Source organism: Paroedura picta, chromosome 2 (assembly GCF_049243985.1).
Source record: "Paroedura picta isolate Pp20150507F chromosome 2, Ppicta_v3.0, whole genome shotgun sequence".
Classification (NCBI taxonomy): Eukaryota; Metazoa; Chordata; class Lepidosauria; order Squamata; family Gekkonidae; genus Paroedura; species Paroedura picta.
This window is the reverse complement of record NC_135370.1, coordinates 150,386,498-150,405,458: the sequence shown is the minus strand read 5'-3', so window position 1 is coordinate 150,405,458 and position 18,961 is coordinate 150,386,498. Positions and strand designations below refer to the sequence as shown.

At 48.2% G+C, this 18,961-nt stretch overlaps 1 long non-coding RNA gene across 1 annotated transcript in view; it reads right to left on the bottom strand.

Moving 5' to 3' along the window:
• Positions 1-15,277: 15,277 nt before the first annotated feature.
• The window catches only part of LOC143830600 (uncharacterized), a 29,223-nt gene continuing 25,539 nt past the window's right edge, over positions 15,278-18,961 (bottom strand). Inside the window, exon 3 of the long non-coding RNA XR_013228544.1 lies at positions 15,278-18,533. This is a non-coding gene — a long non-coding RNA (uncharacterized LOC143830600). The remainder of the gene's footprint in view (positions 18,534-18,961) is intronic.

Below are 18,961 nucleotides of genomic sequence, written 5' to 3'. Positions count from 1 at the left end.
TGGATGGAACTACAGGAGTTTGAACACAGGCCAGGAGGGATTTGCATTCTCTTACAAGAGTACAAAGAATCTCTGGCTGCCACCAGAAACTTGGAAGGGCACTAAGTAAGTCTAAAAACCTTTGGCCCCAGGATCAAGTACAAATTGTCCCCCTGCAGCCTGGTATCAGCCTCTCGGTAGAATTGTGCCTGTTGGCCACATTTTGACCAATCAGCAGGCATCACAAAAAAGTGGGTTTTGGGTACGATTACCAGATTTCAAGATTGCTAAAGAGGGACACGACTGACTGGGGGGTTGCCAACCTCAAGGCATTTCCTGGAGGTCTGGAATCACCTCAGGCCTGCACAGCTTGGAGACACCAGGGGCTTGCCAACCTCCAGTTGTGGCCTGGAGATCTGGAGTCACCACGTTCCCCTTTATCACTAAAAGGTTGGTAAAGAGGTCTACATTGTAATTCAGTACTCCAGCCAGTAACCCACAACAGGTTCCTGCTGCACCATAATAGAGGCCACCAGAATTTTGCAAATTTTGAAGGTATAGTACTATGAAGAAAATAGCAACTCCAAATGGATTTTAACAAGATATTATGTCCAGAAGATTCCCTCCACCCATCCAAGGGCTTCAATCTATTGACTATAATAATGCAGAAAAATGGAAAAAACTTCACTTGAATTTTTTAAAGGTTAGAAACACAGCAGCATGCATGCCATAAAAGAAAATAGTAACAGACAGGGAAATTCCTGATGTGTGGCAAAAGCGGGGAGAGAGAGTTGTCCCTCTCTCACTTCCCGAGGCTGCGCAGGCCATGCAGAGGTCTGCGCGGTCATTTGCTCCCACCAGGTGAGCGTGGCCAAGTGCGGCCACAACTGCTGTGCTTGCCCGGCTGGGCGGTGGGGGGCTTGTGTTCTGCCCCGAGTGCTGCGCGACCACTCAGCCCGGGTCCCTCCAGCCGAGGGCGGGGCGGTTGCCAAATTTCTTCCCCTCCACCCCCTTGGGGTCTGAGCCGGAGCGACCGCTGCCCTCGGAGCTGCGAGGCTCACCAGAAAGAAAGAGCAGAAGAAAGAAGCCGCGGCAGTAGGATTTTTTCCTGTGCGTTTTCTTTTCCTCCCTCGCAGTGAGTCGCACGCACAGCTCACCTCCCTCGTCCACGTGCTGCCTGGACCCGCCAAACAAAGAAGGTGGAGTCCAGGGCGGTGGCAGCCTATCAATATGCACAGGCCCAGCAGAATGTGCATGGGTGGTGCTGCGGCATGATCTCAGCGCTGCCGGGGCCACGCCAACAACAAAGGAAGCCGTAGGAGCTGGGAGAACGCTGGATGCCATCTTGGGCTCAGTGTGGCCCGGGCCGGGCCCAGAGAACACTGGACATCGCGTGATATTCTGCTAATGATGTGGGATGCGGGACATTTGGAGAAAACACGGGACTGTCCAGCTGTTTTCAGGGCGTATGGTCACTATAGTTTTGGGGGTCTAGACTGGAAGGGTGTTGGCTATTGCCTTGCAAGGGATAAGTGAAAATGGAAAAGGGGATTCCTCCTTCTTCACCCACCGGCCTTGGATGGTCAGCCCCATGTCTTTGTGAGCGCAATGATGTCATCCGTTGACTGCCTTGCTCTCCCCCCCTCCGTTCAGGGGGAGAAAAATCATTAAGCACTGCAGTAAGAGCTGATTCAGGCCACTGGGGTTTAGTCGGCTCAGAAAATGCGTTTGGGAGGGATGATGGAGGAGAGATTGCAGAGTATGCTCACTGCTGACCTGCTGAATTATGACTTTAATGCAGTCACTTTAATAACTTGCCGTAGCTCCAACCACCAGATGCAATTTACGGCAGAGCAGGCGCCCAGGCGTTTTTCTTTCTCTGAAGACTAAGCAGATCTCTGATTGCAGACCCCCCCTCCCCCAAGCCCATTACTTCTCCCAGCTTGCTCTGCTAATGGAAAAATGCTCTGTGTCTGTGTGATTTTTCTTCCCTCAAGCCTTGTTTTCAGGAAATGGTGGGAAATGAGAAACGAACGCACACAACGGAACAAAGCCTCCTCCCCCCTCCCCCTTTCCTCTTAAGACCATGCAGATTTCCTCCTTGGGGCTGATCTCCCTCCATCCCCCCTGCAACTTTTGAAATCCTGTGTGAGCAAAGACCGGACAAACAAAAGAGAGGTCTCAGCGAGAAGCAGCCGCAGCGCACGCACAACATGTTGAGTTTGTTTTCATTGTTGCCAGTGCAAAGCCCAATGTTTTAGGAAGTCCTTGGCAAAGTCATGAAGTCCAGGAGGAACGGTGGAGGGCATAGCCATTTTCAGAGAAACCAAATTCGAATCTTGATTAGAGAAGCCTAAATGGGGGGGAATTCCCTGGACAGAAAGATTGCCGTCAGTGCCAACTTTTATCTAAAACAGGGGTAGTCAAACTGCGGCCCTCCAGATGTCCATGGACTACAATTCCCAAGAGCCCCCTGCCAGCGAATGCTGGCAGGGGGCTCCTGGGAATTGTAGTCCATGGACATCTGGAGGGCCGCAGTTTGACTACCCCTGATCTAAAACATACAAACACGCAACTGGTGTGTGGCTGAGGGGGGAGCTCAGAGGATTCAAACAGATCAGAGGCAGGGGCTAGAAGAACCAGGGCAGCCCGGGGAGCACTGGGGGAAATCTTGTGGGTCTGGAACAACTTCTGAGAAGGAGGCTGGTAAGGGTGCAGTAGAGTCTGCCAGGAGCCAAAAGTCCTTGGCTGAGCTTTTCTGCCTTCAATACTGGTTAACTAATTATTGATCCGTAAAACTGATTCTGGCCGTGGGCAGTTCTCAGCACAGCTGTCAACCTACTTTCCCTCTAAGGTATTTCCTAGTTGATCAAAGCCACTCAGGAGCCACTTACAAGCTCTTGGGCCATTCAAGGACTCTTCTGGAGGCCTCCATGAAGCAAAAAGAGCCAGGAGAAGCTCAGACTGGGTGAGTCAGTCCCTGCTCCCAGAGACTGCTCATACAGGACTGAAGGTGTGGAGGGAACCCTTGTGCAACTATCATGGCCCCAGTTTTAGTCCTACCCCTTGTTCCTCTATGGCTTCTCACTAGGGTTCCCAGTGTCCCCTGGCTACCGGTGGGGGATGGGAGATTAGGGTTGCCAGATCCAGGCTGGAAGATATGGAAATGGAACCTGAAGAGGACAGGGACCACAGTGGGGTGGAATGACCTGGAGCCCCCCCTCCCCCTCCAAAGCATCCATTTTCTCCAGGGGAAGTGATCTCTGTAGTCTAGTGATGAGCTGTAATTCTGAATGATCCCCAGATCCCACGTGGAGGCCGGCATCCCTAGTTCTCACCCGTCCTCCTTCCTTGCCTGGGATGTGGTAGAATTAGAATTCAATAGCTGGCAAGAGAGTCAGCAAGGACTTTGGTGGAGGAACTGTTTGAGAGGCCTCATTCATGCCAAGATGCATTTAAAGGCTTAGACTCCCTTCCCTGGGAGAGAACCCGATGGAAAAGAATGTGTGTGTATGGTTGTACTAATGGCACACTTTTATTTCTTCTCCATCGCCTGTCCAGTCAAAAGCATCTGGGGCAGAGGAGATGGAGAGAATGGCGACATTAGGATACCTGGAGGTTGCCCACTGCCTGGAAGGGGGAGCATCCTTCTGGATTGGACCTAGTGGTAGGATGGCTGCTGGGGAGAGAGGCATAGCAGATTGCTCCAGGACTCTGGAGGAGAGTTTAGAGGTGCCAGCTGTCTTCAAGCGGAGTCTGCTAGCCTTTAACTGCTTCAGGGCATTCAGCAACGTAACTTTTACCTGAACAGAACTTTTTCCTGCAGTGATGACTGAAGAACCACCTGCATGACTGCTGCCTGTTTGGAGACTAATGGAGCAATGGGAGCTTTGCCAGGAAATAAAGTGACCAGGGGCAGCCTTAGGAGAAAGACATCGAGATGCACTGCAGACGGGCTACAGTGGCTTCCCGAATGGAGAGGTAATCAATGGGTATGCCGGGAGAAGTGACTGCTGTGGGGTGGAGTCCACAATCTGTTTAGGGTGTTGGTCTAGGATCTGGGAGACGGAGGGTTCTGCCAGGGAAGTGGCTGGGTGACCTTGGGTCAGGCACCTACACTCAGTTTTATTTCGTATTGCCAGTTCTGGGTTGGGAAGTACCTGGAGAGGGGGTGGATCCTGAGGAGGGCAGGATTTGGGAACGGGGAGGAGGGGCTTCAGTGGGGTATGATGCCATGGAGTCCACCTTCCGAAGCAGCCATTTTCTGCAGAGGAACTGATCTCTGTTGATCCCTGGGGATCACAGTTGTAATCCTAGGAGATCTCCAGCCACCACCTGGAGGTTGGCAATCCTAGCCTTATAAGGTTGTTTTGAGAATAAAATGGAGGAGAGGAGAGCAATGATTATTGGCCTGAGATACTAGGAGAAAGCAGAATAAAAGTGTACAAAATGCATAAGGAAGCGTAGCTTTGAAATAAATAAATTGGAGTCGTTTGGTGCTTAGGTTTAAGAATTTGGTGTGCCTCTGATCTATTACATTTTTAGCTAGGGACAAGGCTCTTCCATTATTTCTCTGTTGTTCATTAAGTGTTACCCTCCCTTTTCAGCTCCAGGGGAAAAAAATCTGAGAAATGTGTCACAGGGAGATCAATACAATTCCATCTCCTTTTCACACTGAGAAGGACACTAATGCAGAAAAATAATCGGATAGCCATCCTTCACTGAAGATGAGTTTAGCAAAGCCAGGGCAGTCCCTTTTGGTGTGTTTCACTTATGGGGATAATAACAAACATTTTATTATTTCATGCCTCTTCTGGATTCTTTTCCCAGAATGCTTTGTTCCATTCGCAGGAATGAACAATGGCATCTTTCAAAGAGCTTCTAAAAATGGCATCACAGATCAGGCCTTTATGACTTAAATGTTTACTACAGAGTCAAATCCCTACGGTTACAAGAAGTACTGTTTCTAGTGATTTGTATTGTGAACCAGCAGAAAATCTCTTGAATGAGATCCAGCTTCTCAGTTCTACTAGGAGAGCATTTCCCCTCAGTATTGAAATCAGCAAGATTAGTGCTTAATGCATAATACCTCTTGCTCAGTAAAGAGATTCAGGAAGCAAGGTCATATGAATGTGATAGAAAAACCATAAATACTGTTCCAGAAGGCTAGCTGCCTTAGCCAGCTGTAGCCCAAACAATGCTTTGTTTCCTTTTCTAAAGCAATTTGGACATATGTCTGGAATTAACAGTCTTTCTCAGTCCACTCTGCATTGAAATAAGTATCTCCATCATTAATGCTCATCTTCCCACTCTGTGTGCACTAAGGCCCTGCAAGATGATTCAGCAACTATTCCTGTTTTTCTACCAGTTCCTTCCCCTACTCTGTTCTTTACTTGTAGACCTCTAATTCTTCTGTCCATCAGCCAGCAGGTGAGGAAGGCAAATGAGGAGACCCAGGGTAGAGTGTGCTCCACAGTCACAAGGTTTCTGGTTCTGGTGCATATCCCTTCGTTCTTACATGGAAGGCACACTGGATTCTCCCCATGCCCCCTCACATTTCTCCAGCTTCTGAACCCCAGACAGATAATTCATGCAGAGCAACAGAGCTGTCGGGGTCAGGAGGGACAAGGAGATGAAATGGACCTCTTTCATCAATAATGTTGTACTTGTAGAAGAGGAAGAAGGAACAATTTAACCCCCTTGCCCTTCCTTACTCCAGCCTCCCTAATCTGCCTTGCTATTTCTCCCTGGAGGGTTCTGTGATCCCGTGAATGATCTTTCCAGGAGTTGGAAAAAGCCAGGAATGCAGTAAACCTCAGTAGCTCCACCCCCCTGGAGCCGCACCAACCTCTGTCCCGGTAGCAGTCAGGGGCATATGGCGGCGATAGCACCAGAGCGCCCCTGGCTAGCCCTTGGCTGTGGCCGGTCCGCGGGCCAATTGGGACATGCAGACAGGGGCCACCCACTATGGCTTTGTTCAATTATATATGCAACGATGATTCGAAGACAGCCTTGTTGAAATGAATCAACAAAAGGTACTGAGTATTAGAGGCCACAAAAAGGAAAGAAGGTTGAGATACTTAAATGTTTGCAAAACAAATATTAATACATACTGTGCAAAGACTAAAGTGTAATTAGTGAAAACAGTCTCTATATACAGTGCATGAGATATGACGGTTCATAGCGGGTCACCCCCCCCCCCAAGTTCCTGGGCTAGGTGTTAGACCGTGTTTGGAACCATGGGGTGATCTTCCTCCCCTGGGTTACATCATCAGGAATACTGACTGTGTGCCATACTGATGCCAAAACAATGAGACATTGGGGAGGAGCTACATGTTTAACCACCATGACTTTTCTCTGGTTTTGTAATTTTGTGGTTTTGGGATTATTAGTGTGATGCTATGATGTTTTATGGATGTACTATATTATGTTTTATCGTGTGTAAACCATGAGCTGGCTGTGCTGGGAGTGGCAGTATAAAAATGGAATAAACAAACAAGTAAACAAACAAATATAAAAATTCAGTACAAAATTCAGTGAATTATAGCAATGAATAAAGTATAGCAATTGATGGTCTGCTGGCTATTTAAGACACTATTTCAGGATCTTCTTCAGAATTTGTTCTGTTCCAGTCCTGTGGCAGTATGGCTTTGTACAGCCTTTGTAGATTGTCTATAAAAGACAGATGTCAAAGTATCTTCAAGTAGGATGCAACCTCTAAGTGGACGTCTTTTCGGCAAAAAAACCTACGCTTGCTGTTTAACAGCCAATCATAGAAGCTAAAGGAGTACATTTAATCACATATTTGTAACATATTAAATATAAACCAATCAGTAGAAACATAAGTACAAAGGGAAAAGGGAGGATGCGACAAAAAGAAGGGAAAGAGCTCATGCTAGGAATTTCAAAAATACTTGTGACCCCTTTTCTCATGTGATCATCTTTCGTGTACAATGCTAGTCATGGTTTTTCACTCTGGTTGAAGTGAATGCCAAGAGTGGGATGAATAGCTGGCCACCTTTTTGATTAGCCTGCATGGTCATATGTAATACTTAGGAACATACTTGAGCCTCTGTGCTGGAAGCATGGCCAGACTCACCTCAGAGTCAGGTAATAACACAACCTCAGCTTTTAATTGTTCCTCAGGGCAATTTTGTGAGACAGACCACGATTTTCTCCGTTTAAAAGATGGGCATATTCTAATGCCCTGTCTGGCCCAGGTTGTGGTATGAATAAATGGCATTCAATTCTGCAAAGGTTTTTCCTTTGTCTGTTTCCTGAAGCAGATAACTGATTAAAAGCCACTTTGCTTCCAACTCACAGTGACTTTTAAATGGCTGTCTAGAAACGCTCTTGCATCAGAAGTGGGGGGGGGGGGGGAGAGCTGGAAGTGTAAAGGCGGTGATTCAGAAGATTCAGCTGCAATACTCCCCTCCCCGTTGCCATAGGTAACCAGCCTCTGCAAAACACTATTTACCCTGGAATGCAAAGAGCCTTGGAGCGCATTTCTGTTAACCCATTCCTAGCAAAAATTCTCCAGCAAAAACCAAATAAAATGTTGCTAATAAGGCTCATTTTCTTGGCAGGGTTCCTGGTATCCAAGGCACAGGGAAGGACACATGGCTCAGTGGCAGAGCATATGGTTTGCATGCAGAAGGTCCCATGTTCAACCCCCACTCTCCCCAGTTAAAAGGATCAGGCTGTGTATGATGTAAGGGTCTTTTCAAAGCCTCTGCTTCTCCTCCTCTTCCCTCTGTGCGTAATCGGCTTTGGGTACGCCAGAGTGGCAGGTGTACCCAAGCACGCACTAGAGGCAGCCCAGATCACACGGTGCAGGGTATACAGATATGCCCTACTCCCACTGTAATAATTAGATGTCCGTAGTGCTGACCCCATCCTACCATGCAGATCTTCATTCCCCAACATGCCAAATGCCACCTCCCTGACCACCATGGGTCAGGAAAAAGGCACTATGTTAGGGAGGCTGGAGGTCCTTCTCCATGCACGCTGTGGCCCCAATCCAAATCAGGCATCATCCTGCACATGGAAACTGAGGGCCATTCCACACTCGTCCAAAATAACACAATGGTTACAAATTGAAATCGCTACAATTTTGCCGTTATGCACAACGTCGTTGACAATCTGCAACACTCCTGAAACCTATCCGCAAAAAGCGCTTCGTTGTAGCGCTTTCAGGGAAATCCCAAAAAGTGGATTCACCCTCCGGAAAGCGCTACACTCTTGCAACCAATCAGCAACACTAGCGGGAAAGTTCTGTGCGTTACCATTGTTGCGGTTTCTGCAAAGTCCCTCCCCCTAGCTCTCTCTTCTGATCTTCCGGCGAAGCGATCGCCATTTTTTTTCTCCGAGCGAGTGGAGATCAACGCACCGGCGAGCCTTCGTTTACTCAGCGAGGCTTCCCTGGCTGCAGAGCTGTTTTAAGTCACCAAGCATGAAACAACACACAGCCCCGTTTGCTGGTTTATTTTCCCTTTATTTTTTACTGTATTTTCGGCTGAAAATCGCGCCCATGCCGGGGGGGGGGGTAATTTTTTTTCTCACTTGGGGGGAGTGTGGCAATGATGAAACAGCAGCTCAAACACCACCTGCTACCTAGATGGGTCTCTCTGTTGCAATGAATCAACGCAGATTCGTTGCAACGTATGTGTGTGTTTTTTTAACTTCCTTAAAGGGAAAGGGGCTTTTGGGGATCATGATAACGACCGCCCATTGGCTGCTTGATGGCTAGGGGCGGGACGAGCTCGGCAATATCGCTTCCTGGCTAGCGATTTTTGCAGAGACCGGAAACCTGTGGGAAACAATAGAAACGCAACTGGATTCCACTACAAAGCCAGGTATGCATAACGACGAATTCCACTATTTAAAATGCCACATAGATCCTGGTGCAGAATGGCCCTGACACTCTTCAAATCATGTCTGATTCCCACATAGGGCAGGGTCCTAAAACCCAACTGTTGTGCTTCATGGTGTGTAAATTGCGTGCAATTGGTTCATCTGAGCTCAGACGTCTACTGCGACTGGCAGCAGCTCTTCCAGATCTCAGGTAGAGAACAGTCTTTCCCAGTACCTGCTGCATGGTACAGTGGCCAGAATGTCAGACAAGATCTGGGAGACACCGTTTCCAATTCCCTGCGATGCCATGGAAGATCACTGAGTGACCTTGTGCAGATCACACGGACTTAGCCTCACCTGTTCCACAGGGTTGTGGGGGAAAATGGAGGACAGGAGAATTATCTAAACCACTTCTGTGCACTGGCGTTGCCATGCCAGACCTGAAATTCCTGGAAGCAGAGCATGGGGAGCAAAAGCATCAGGACCTCATCACTTTTAGGGATCCCCCTCCCCCGAAAGAGTAGAACCAGAGCATTTCAGGAACTTCCTAGGGCATGTGAAGTAATTTCCACCAGACAACCTAACCCCCCACCCCCATTACTGCCTGTAGTGGTGGGATCCTGGAGGCTGCAGCAAAAAGTCTCCCACTATTTCAGGAAATCTGGAAATCCTAGTCCACACCCCAAGGGTCAAACATGACTCGGTGCTTGCACAGGGGATACCTTTACCTTTTTTTTACTGGGAAGAAAGGCAGGATATAAATGATCAAATAGATCTAGTTAGCATACCTTCTGCATGAATAACAGGATCTGCAACAGAGCCACAGCCCCACCTGATGCACTAGCCCCAGAGGTGAGGAAATGGAAGCTTCTGGGTGGTGTCATCTTCCCTCTTGGTGGAACTTGGCTGGCCTGTCCCAGCCCATCAGTTAAAATGAACATTGTGTGATTTTAACAGATTTGCTTCTGCAGGATGGTCGTAAGCAGCATATGCTTTGAGTTCTCCGCCAAGTGTACAAGTTCTCTAGCTTTCAGTTTTAAGTGTTTAGTACAAATTTCATTTAATCATTCCCATCAAAGGCCATGTTCCCGCATCCTCATTAGCTAACAAACACGTATTTAAGTAGGCGGAAGTCTTTTAAAGAAACATTTAATATAGTTCACATCTTTGCGGAACAAGGTAAATTGGCTTAGCGCTTGGCAATTTTTTAAAAGTCCATTTACCTGCCAAAGTCTTTGCTCTCAGGTGCAGGAAGGCTTCAAAGGGATTAGCTTAATTGCTGCTGGCTCATGAGGGCAGGTGTGGCTTATTTGCCTTCACCCCTCCTTTCTGCAGTCCTGACCTTCCCTTTTCACACCTGCGGCTTCAGATTTCTGCCTTCAAAGCACTGCAAATGTCTCTCAAGGAGCTCTTAATATTCCCATCTCATTCTTTGCCTGGATGCATCTTAGGCTTATTGACGTCCATTTGGTCTCAAAGCATTTTGCCAGTGAAAGGTACATATACATATACCTTGGAACATAAGAGGAGCTTTGCTGAGTCAGACAGTAGTCCATTTTGGATGAGGCCATAGAAGGTACATTGGTCAGATTTGCAGACAACACTAAATTGGGTGGGGTGGCTAATACCCCAGAAGAAAGGACTATCATTCAAGAAGATCTGGATAGATTGGAAAATTGGGCCATAGCCAACAAAATGATTCTTAATAGGGAGAAGTGTAAAGTATTATATTTGGTTAGTAAACATGTGATGCATAACTATAAGATGGGGGATGGCTGGCTTGATAGTCGCACAGTCGAAAGGGATTTAAGAGTTCAGGTAGACAATGAGTTGAATATGAGCCAGCAGCACTATATGGCAGCTAAGAAGGCTAATGGGACATTAGGCTACATTGCTAGGAGCACAGAATCCAGAGTAAGGGAAGTGATAATAGTATATTCCACATTGGTTGGACCTTGTTTGGAATATTGGGTTCAGCTCAGTTGAAGGATATTGACAAGTTGGAAGGTGTTCAGAGAAGGGTGTCCAGGATGGTTGAGGGGCTGGAATCCCTGCCTTACAAGGAGAGGTTGGGAGAGTTGGGCATGTGCAGCTTGGAGAAGAGGAGGCAAGAGGTGATGGGATAGCTGTGTTTTAGACATGTTGAAGAGGGGATCAACTTATTTCCTGCAGCTTTAGGACTAGGAGCAATGGGTGCAAATTATGGGAAAGGAGGTTCCACTTAAATATTAGAAAGCATTTTTTGGTAGTGAGGGCTGTTGGCAGATGGAATATGCTACCTCGGAGGGTGGTAGAGTTTCCTTCACTGGAAGTTTTTAGGAGGAGATTGGATGAGAATCTGTCAGGAGTCTGTGATTTTTAAGTTCCTGATGACGAACCTGTTACTTACTCCCAATATTTATTTACTTCATTTGTATTGTGCCTTTCTGCCCAGTGGGAACCAAAGTGGTTTACATTGTTCCCCTCCTCTCAATTTTATCCTCATAACAACCCTGTGAAGTAGGTTGTATAGGGGGGGAGTGTGTGACTGGCCCGGGGCCACCCAGTAAGCTCCCATTGAAACCAGTGTCTCTCAGATCCTAGTCTGACACTCCACCTGCAACATTAGGCTTGCTGCATGTGGATGTTGCAGGCTCACTTGGTTTATTGACCACTCCATGGTACAAGGGACATTTTCAATAATCCGTGCAAAAGTATAGGTTGTTTTCCATGAAATGTTGAGAGGGCATAAAATGCCAGGTGTTTGATCTGCAACGGAGAAAAAAAGATTGTGATTTCCCCCCTCCTTACTGACTTGCTGCATTTGTTGCTTGGTGCTAGAATGTTAGGGTTATTGCTTTTAAGGCCTTAAGGAGTAGATGCTAGGTCTGGGGCTTTCAGAAACCAGCCAGGCCAGCCCAAACTAGCCAGGAGGCAATGCAGTCTGACTGGAAGCCAGAAGTGTGACGAGAGGCTCTGGTATGGCCAAGAAATGAACCCAGAAGGAGCCGTGATGTTGAATGCCAAGCATGCATATCATTCCTGGATCCAAAAGACTGCAATATGCTCTTTCCCTTTCCCCCACTTCTGCTATTCATTTAGATACCGCCAAGATACAGTGATTGAGGGGGAATGCTGCTCTGCATTTTCACACTGTTAGTTGCTTTGTAAGCCCTTCCTGTCTCTCCCCTTGGCTGCCAGTTCTTCTTCCTTCCTCGGTTAGTCACACTGGTGATCCCACCTGATTAGGTATCACAAGTTTAGTACGGTGACATCAAGACAATATATAGTCAACAGGATTCGGCTGAGGACAAGTTAGGGCAATTTAAATGAATGTGAACTTTTTTGTTAGAAATGGCACTATACATAGATATATAAAAGAGGAATGAATTGTTCACACACAGAAGATTCATTGCTGGAAGCAGAAGGGACAGGCTGGGAAGCAACTGCAGTCCCCACCGGGAATAGACTGGAGGACTCAGCAGGCAGGAAGTGTGGCTCTTGACTAGAAAGTGCAGCAGGAGTCCAAAATCAGCACTGTGGTCAGCACATTTGGTGCCAAAGAGAAGGTCAAGCCAGGCCAGGCCAGGCTTCAGCCAGGGACTCCCCCCTCCCGGGACACGGGCTGTTGCTCCAGCACTGGTCTGCACTGCAAGCAGGTTCTTCCTCCTCGTGATTGGTGGAAATCTCTGGCAGATGGATTCCCTCAGTGGCTCCTCCCCAAGGTGGTCCAGGAGGTGTGTCTCTCCCATCCTCTGGATTCCAGGATTCTTCTGCTGATGTCGAAGGGCCTGGGTTTTGGAGAAGCCACTGGCAGACATTTAGTGGTAAGGGGCCATGTAGATATATAGGCGGACATGGCTTCCAGGTTCTCACCATTCCAAACATTGAGATCTGTTGGGAAGCATCTGATGATGCCACTGGGGGCAGGATGGTGACCAGTGATGTCTTGTGGTAAGACCACACTGAATGGCAGTATGAACAATAGAACTTCTACTCACCCCCTAGCTGTTGTCTGCGAATGTGTACCATTGCAGTCATGTGGCTCTGGAGACAGGCTGTTCGCCATAAAACAACGTGGCAATTAACCATGGGAAAGCGCAAATGGGAGTTGAGCTGCTTGTGCCTGATTATGGCCTCCTGTCTCCCATTTATCCACAAGGCCGTTAGCGCATGCAGGGATGAAGCCGTTAAGCAGCTGTCCTTAGACCTGCAGAGATGGGAAGTCACAGGGAGTATAAGACTATATATCTGCAGCACTGCATCTCATTGGCTATCCAGGGAAAGGATTCAGAGTCTTCTTTTTGTTGACTTAATCATAGGCTCTTTTGTTTTCTCAAGTTCTACCAGGGCGTAGGTGTGTGTGTGTATGTGTGTGTGTAATTGGAAACTGTGTTTGGAAAGAGTGGGGGGGGGGTTGGGAGAGAGGGTGATCAATCAGTACTTTCATTACGAAAAGGGGAGATTCCAGAGTCACACCTGCCTGCCAGTCCTTCCCTCCAACCTGGAAATTCCTCCCTTAATTGCACTGTAGCTGATTACTTAGGGCTAAAGGACTCGGCACCTGTGCAAAGTGCATGTCGTCTTGGCACCTAGAGCAGGGGCTATACTTGGCTTCAGTTGATTTCAGTTCTCCTCCCTCCCTCTCTCCCTCATAGAGATAGGCAGTGGGGTTTAAGACTGCTGCATAATCTTCTCCTGCAGCCCTTTTGACATTTGCCGTATCGTATTTCTTTTCTGTAGTGAGAGGTTCTGGAAATTAAGCCTGCCTGAACATTCTGTCTTTCAGCTAACCCCAAATTTCAGGGGAACTGGAGACAGGAGCTTGAGAGCAGTCCCTCGCTGGTCTGTAACCTGTTTATTTACTTTGTTTGTACTCTGCCTTTCTCCTCAGTGGGGATCCCAAATGGCTTAGGTCATTCTCCTCTCCTCCATTTTAGCTATAGAGGCAATTTCTCTGTGAGGGAAAGGGCCAGTCTTCTGACTGTAATGATACAGTCCTGTGAATGCTTACCTGGGAGTAAGCTAAGGTGACCAGATTGTCCCACCTTTGGAGGGACATCTGGGGGCACCTGGCAAATTGTACTTATGTTGAAATTAAAAAATATATATTACAATACAATTTTTGCATTCCATGCGTTCTATGAAACTTTTTGTTGCTCCATATAGACCGAATTTTTAATCAAGAACACCCCCCCCCCCCAGTCAATGGTGTCCTGCTTTACCAATGTTGAAATCTGGTCACCTTAGAGTAATCCCAGCAGACACTGTGAGAATCACTCTAAAGTAAACATGACTAGGATCATGCAACGTGAGGGGCAAACCAGCAAACAGAGTCTGAAAACTCCTGACTCTTGTTCAGAGAAAGAACAAGAGAGAGAGGGAGCCTGCAAGAGCAGCTGAAGCAGCCTGCCCCAGGGCCCGAAAGGGTTACTGCCGCCAGTACAGCTGCATTCTCTGGCAGCAGCAGGCAAAACACAAGTGTGAGACAGTGAGGTCAGCACTGCCGTCCATCGCCCAAGGCCCCTCGCCTGGCAATGTCGGCATTCCAGTACATTCCGGCCTGCCACAATAAGAGCCTTCATTGCTCGGTTTTCCCGGTCCCCCTTGGATTAAGCATGTGAAGTAAAATACGTGTGTGTGTGAGTGTGTTTAGATCTATATATACACACATACAGCCTGGCACAGGCGCACATAACAATGCACTCGAAATAGACTGATGGGAAACTGTCTGCAGCTGTTGCTGCCTAATGCTCCCTAGCTGTGTCAAGCTCATCAGAGAGAGAAGGTTACAGGAGGCACCGTTCGGGAGGGGTGCGTTGCCAGGGAGAAAAGCAGGCGGGAGCCATATTGCGTGCAGTCGTTCCCCTGATGCTGAACGCCTGCCGATGGAACGAGATGGGCATTGGCAAGGAAGGGGGGAGGGGGGAGAGAGAGACTAAGAAACACAAAATGTAAATGCCACAGGTATGGAAGGTTTTATGGGAAAGGATCTGGCACATCTGAAAAGAAGCGTACAAGGCACAATTAGCCCTGGCTGATAAAAATGGAACCACCAGATGTGCATCATGCTCTGTATTGCAGATGTTGAGGATCAAGAGCAGGGGAACGCCCTCGCCACCACCTTCTGTCTCTGGGACGCTTGTGCAAGAGGATGCTAGTTTGGGGCCAGAAAATGCTCACTGTCAGATGTAGTTTCATGGAGACATTTTCTGTTATTTGGAGCAACCAAAGCAGCCTACTTGTCAAAAATTGCCTCTGGGACGACTGTTTATTTTTACTGACAGCCAAGCAATTCTGGTGTTTTTCAGGTGAAGAAAGAAAGTAGACAGAATCCCTAGTTGTGATTCATATAACATTTATTCTTTTCAAGGCCTGCTCTTTACAAATGCTGGCGGTGAAAGGAGATCACACAAAGGGCTACTGAGTCACAGGGATGGCCCATGTTCTACGCATGCCACTTCATGGTGCGGACTGAAATATTGAAGCATAGTTTCTGCTAGAGGAGGAGGTGTCCATTTGGTCAAATACAGGCAAGTTTCTAGATCACACTTGCAGTTCACTTAGGGAGGCCAGTCCCCACCCTCCGGGCTCGGCCACTGGTGGAGGATGAGAGGGTAGGGTGGCCAGATCCAGGCTGAGAAATTCCTGGAGACTTGGAAATAGAGCCCGAAATAGACAGGGACCCCAGTGTGGTACAATGTCATAGAACAGAGGTGGCCAAACTGGCTCTCCAGATGTCCATGGACTACAATTCCCATGAGCACATCCTGGCATGGTCTCATGGGAATTGTAGTCTGTGGACAACTGGAGAGCCACAGTTTGGCAGACCTTTCCAAACATCCATTTACTCCAGGGAGACTGATTTTTGTAGTCTGGAGATGAGCTGTAATTCCAGGGGATCCCTAGGTCCCATATGGAGACTAGTATCCATAAGTTCACTCAGGGCAATGATCAAGAAGTCTGTCCATAACTCTGCATGAACTGAATTCTGAAAGAATTCTCTGCAGTGTGCCTAGTTTCAGAGAGTAGCTGTGTTGTTTTGCAGTAGAACAAGGGGCTTCATGTTTCGGCTTCCTGACTACCAAGCCAAGACAGAAAAAGTTCTCTGTAAGTAGAGAATTTGGAAACCACCACTATGGCAGCAAACAAATCTTAATTTATTTCAACTGTTCTCCAAAGAGCTTGGACGCTGGATTCCCTTTCCCAATTTTTATCCTCACAACAGCCCATTGCAACAGGTTAGAATAGATGAAGAGACAGTGGCTTTGATCTGCTGGAAATTTCCATCCACTGGAAATAACCTCTGTGCCTCCCCCTCCCCCTGCAGTCCAGAATGCTCCTCAAAACGCAGAAGGGAAGAACGGACACAAAAACCCTTCCCCCTCTGTCGGTGAAAATCTTATGCAGGATCTAAATTAGCAGCTGGCTCAAACTCAGCCAACACGCTTTTGTGGCCGCACTGGGATGTGAATTGGCCATCCCCATCAAAGTCCAGTACTCCGGCCACCGCACCACACCTCACTGCTTCAGAATCTGAGGAGAGCCCCTCCAATGGGCTCCTTGTTCATTCCCTTCCCTCTGTTTGTCTTCCCTTTAACACTTGTGCTGGGGAAGGCTTTGATCTGGTGAATTCCTGGAGGCGGTCCTGGCTGAGTTCTCTCCCCCTCCTTCGGGCTGGGACAGAAAGATCTCAAACTTGGAAAGCATCAGAGGGGTGGGAGGCGGGGCAGAGTGGAAAATAGCCTGCCCTGTGAAAGCAGCGGAGTGGTGTCTTCCCTCAAAGGCATGCCGGGGCCTTGTGGACAAGTTTAGATTGCAAAATCCTAATCGGGAACTGGAAGGGGGCGAGGCTGAAAGTTTAATGTGGGATAAAAATGCAAACCCTTTAATCACTTCATGTTTGACTTAACCTTGCCTTGACTCTGCAGAGATAGCACTAAGCAAGGATGAGCTTGTATTAGAAACAGGATTCTCCCTCTCTTGCTCGCCAGCCCTGAGCACGATTGCTAAAACCCACCCATGCAAGCAAATCCTCCGTATTGATTGCTGGCTCTTGAGGGCAGGACACGGAGACTTACTTCCCTTGCTGCTCCATTCATGCAACTGGGTCCCAGCCAAGTGCCCAAATTATCTTTGCTGGAATGTGCTCACTTTAGTTTGGGCTGATCGTGCTCCCCTCTGTGTTCAAAACAGCCTTAAGGCACTTCAGCTGCTGCAAGACCAGAGCTGACCCATTGCAGGAGGATCTGGTGCCATCTAGCTCTGCCTGGGATTTCACATTCCTTTTCCATACAGAAACTCCTGGGTGCGGCAGTGATCTGGCCAGCACTGTACAAAACGGCCCCTTTGACAACTGTCCAAGTCGGCTCAGAAGCTGCCTGTGACCCCTGCCTCTCCGTCCGGAGCACAGCCCTGATTCTTCTGCAAACAGAGCAGTGCTTCAGATGATGGACTCTTTGTAGTGAGGGGAAACAGGCTGAGCTGAGTAAGGAAGTTCTGAGAGGCCATCTATTCCACTCACCATTAGTCGACACTCCTGCTCCTGGGCAGAATACGGATTCCAGACTCCATGGCCTTTGCTAGAATCCTTTTCTTTTTTTATACTTGTGAACCTTCATTTTGTGCGTGAAATAATGAGATGCTTTCCTGCCGTTTGGGAGACTTGCCTGTAATACTGCAGCATTCCTCCTCTGCAGGCTTTGGTAAGGAGACAGAAGGATGGATCTGGAAGGAAAGGCAAGCTAGGGAATCAGACCTCTTCGTGCTACTTGCCACTTAATGGTCAGTATTGACCACCCTTCCCCACTTGGGCAGGGGTTGCATTATGCGTGATTGGAGGGCCTGTTTCTTGAGCAAGGGCTGTGTTTCACTTTTTGACAGGCATAAACAAAGGTGTCAGCCAAAGAGGCGCAGCTGTGGAGGGGCGGCGCCTTCACACTCCAGTGCCAGGCCACGGCTGCTCCGGAGACGGATGGATCGAGATTATTAGAAAGTATTATTGAGCGGGGACTGAAATTACACTGCAGGTTCCAGGGGCTTAGTCATCCAAAGGGAGCGGGAAGACGGCAGACATAAAGCCACCTAGCGCCAGCTGTATTTATTAAATCTCCGGACAAAAGAGACTCTCAAGCAGCGGATTGTGTTTAGGGAATGAGTTATGTGTGTGTTTCTGTGCTGGTGAGGGGAACATGGTAGAAAGCATCCCCCCATTCTGCAAATGAAACAGCAGCCACAACACCCCCACCGGTGTTTGTGGGGCAAGAGAGTCCTGCCTGCTTTGGAGGGAACTGGGTGTGGTGGAAGAGCAGCAGCTCTTCCAGGGTGGCCAAACTGGGGCGCTAGCACACGACAACAGCTGTAATCCATAAATAGCTCCCTTGGCAGGAAGGGGAAACAAGCCAGGACATGGGAGGCATGATGCGGAGGCATTAGTATTTGCCAGAGGAGACCCACCAGAGGATCTCAGAGTGCTTTGGAGGCAGCCAGGCATTAATTCCAGAGGGGCAACCGTGTGAGTCTGTTGCCACAAAACACAAGTCCATTGGCACCGTAGAAGACTGACAACATTTTCCCTGGTAGGAATTTTTGTTTAACAGAGCTCACTTCTTCAGGTACAAAGAAAGAACCCTCCTCGTTAAGCATGAAACAGTCCAGGGAGCACAGCAGTCTGGCTCCTGTTGAGCAGCAGAGAAGCTGGCCGCAGAAGGAGTCAGGGACACCTGAGAGGGGGAAGACAAACAAACAGACAAATAAAAAGATGGTTACAATTTGGGCAGGGAGCTTATGCCTAGATTCTAAACAAATGGTTACAGAGGGATGGTGACGGGGAAGCTAACCCCTTTGGCCTGTTTTTGTGATAGAGGTGACCCTTGCAAGTCTTCTGTAAGGACCAGCTGTCACGACAAACTGCTTGGCTTGGCCAGTGTCTCCTAAGACAAGGATGGCTGTGAGAGACTGTCAGGGTGAGCTCAACACATTTTGCCAATTCAACAATACCCCTCCCATGACCCCTGGTAGGCTCTAATGCATTTCTTGCAGCACATCTTGGAGTCCTCTAGCCGCACAAGCGGGGAAGGGCTGGCCTTCTATTGAATCAGGCCATGGGCCCAGCAAGGTCTGTAATTGTCTACCCAGAGGCCAGGGTCTT